At 40.9% G+C, this 2,408-nt stretch overlaps 1 non-coding gene across 1 annotated transcript; it reads right to left on the bottom strand.

The window, feature by feature from the left end:
* Window positions 1-1,198: 1,198 nt before the first annotated feature.
* LOC148564935 (small nucleolar RNA R71) lies at window positions 1,199-1,306 on the bottom strand. The gene has a single exon (XR_015884969.1). It is a non-coding gene; the product is annotated as a small nucleolar RNA R71 (small nucleolar RNA).
* Between the last annotated feature and the right edge of the window lie 1,102 nt (window positions 1,307-2,408).

Here is a 2,408-nt window from a genome sequence, read left to right as displayed (position 1 = left end):
AGGGAGTTGATTAAAAGGAATTCTTGAGTTGGAAGGATTGAAGGAGAAATTTATAGTTGGGTTAAATGTTGGATTGCTATGCTGTCACCAACGCCAATCCCTTTGAACTAAGTGGATTGTAACTCGTGAATAGATCTGGCAGTCCAGCTTGTTTGACTTTCCCTTACCTAGTAAAGGATAACCAAACAGAGTAACCGTTAATTATAAATCAATCTTAAAAAATCACTCCATCAATGATAGAGATTCTAAATAATCAATTCCCAGTCAAGGCTTTTATTTATATTATTTAAAATTTCTCAATTTAAATTCCAATTTACTTAGCTCAACTTCTTGGAACATCTGATTAATAAAACAGCACACTTTTCTGCAACTCGTTGGGAGACGACTTGGGACTTAAAACTCCCAGTAATTTTAATTTAAACTCTCTGTGATATATTTCTAAATTGATAGGCAGATTTTCGGTGAGTTAAGAACTATACTTGCAACGTAACCATTTTAATAAATTTTTAATTCACCAGCTTCTGCTTCCCATCAATTTTTGGCGCCGTTGCCGGGGAGTTGCAATAGAGTGCTAATTTTATTAATTAGAATTTATTTATTTGCATTTTATTTAATTTTGCTACTATGAGCTACATGTTTCTTCCGTCAAAAGACGCGTTCACTTCCTGATCTGCGCTTGCTAATATTCGATCCTGAAATTGAAAGAACAATTTCACGAATAAGGCGAGAACAGCGTAGGTTAGTCCGCTCTGAGGGCGGATCTGAAAGTGAATTTGAGGAAGAAACCAGCCCCCGTTCTACTGATTCGGTTGTTTTACGCGCAGAAAACATGGCAGCTAGAAGAGTTACCATTCAAGAGGAAGGAGCCCCTGATTTTACAATGCAATCGTTTCAAGCGCATCATCCAACGGTAGCTACAGACTTTGAAATAAAGATCGCACTGCTAAATTTGATGCCCAAGTTTCATGGCCTACCTGCTCAAGAGCCTATCAAGCACTTGACAGATTTCCAGGCAGGCTGTTCTACTGTCAGGCGTGATGGCACTGATGAAACTTCAATTCTGCTAAAAGCTTTTCCATTTTCTCTTGAGGGAAAAGCAAGAGAGTGGTACTACACTCAACCTCTAGCAAATGTATCCAACTGGGATACACTAAGAAAGGAGTTTCTAGAGAAATTCTTTCCATCTGAAGTTACTGATAAACTGAGGAAGGATATCTCTACAATTGTTCAGGACGACAATGAGACTCTCTTTGAATACTGGGAGCGCTTCAATAATCTTCTAGAAGCATGCCCCCACCACATGATTGACAAGATCGTGCTACTCAGCTATATCACACAAGGTATGAGACCCCAAGACAAGACCACGTTGGAAAGTGCCAGCAATGGGTCTATGAAGAAGTACAAGATCACTGATGAAGCTTGGCAATTGATCAGTGATTTAGCTGAATCTACTCGGAACCACAGACAGAAGCAAGGTCGTTCAAAAGCCATTGCAGAAGTATCTTCTGGCATAGAGACTGCTGCTCTAAATCGAAGCATCTATGAGATGACCAACTTGCTAAAGCAAATGCAGCTGAATCAACAAGCTCAGCAAACTCAACCGCAGCAAAACCAACAACTAGTTCCACAAAGAATTTGTGGAATTTGTGCTGATTACAGCCACTACACTGATGAATGCCCGCAGCTCCAACAAGAAGACAACATGGTGGCATCCACTCACAACTTCTATGACCGCCCCAAACAAGGGTACAATCAAAGTGGAAATAATAACCATGGATGGCAGGACAATTCAAACCAGAATTGGAGAGACAACAATAATAGGGGAGGCAGAGATAATCAGGGAAATAAGAGGTGGAATAATAACAACAATAGGCAGCAAAATCAACCTTACCGAGCACCTCACCTGAGGCAAAACCAAGGACCACCAAACAATCAGCAGCAAACCTCTCAGTTTACTCATTCTTCTGTATCTTCTAATGAAGATTTATTACAAGATTTTGAGAAAAGACAACTGGCCATGGAAAATACCATCGTGAATAATATTAACGCCAGTCTGAATGGTTTCACCTCTACTTTACAAGCTTTATTGACACAACTTGTTTCAGCACAAAATTCCAGTAACCAACCTTCAAGCACCACTGGGATCCCCTCTCAACCATTACCCAATCCGAAGGGAGGCATTAATGCCATCACCCTGAGGTTCGGAACCACACTGCAGGAGAGGAATCAGGAGAAACCAAGCTCACCAGAATACGCCTCAGCTGAAGAGGTGGTGGAAATCGAAGATGTTGAAGAGGAAGAGGATATACAGGACATGGCTGAAGAAGAGATAGCTCAACCACAGGAAGAAGCACCAAAAGGCACAGGCACCACAGAAAACACTACTCCCATTCCATTTCCACAACTTG

Source organism: Arachis ipaensis, chromosome B5, assembly GCF_059453495.1.
Source record: "Arachis ipaensis isolate K30076 ecotype BB chromosome B5, ASM5945349v1, whole genome shotgun sequence".
Classification (NCBI taxonomy): Eukaryota; Viridiplantae; Streptophyta; class Magnoliopsida; order Fabales; family Fabaceae; genus Arachis; species Arachis ipaensis.
Note: the sequence above shows the minus strand (reverse complement) of the source record. Positions and strands in the feature narration are given on the sequence as shown.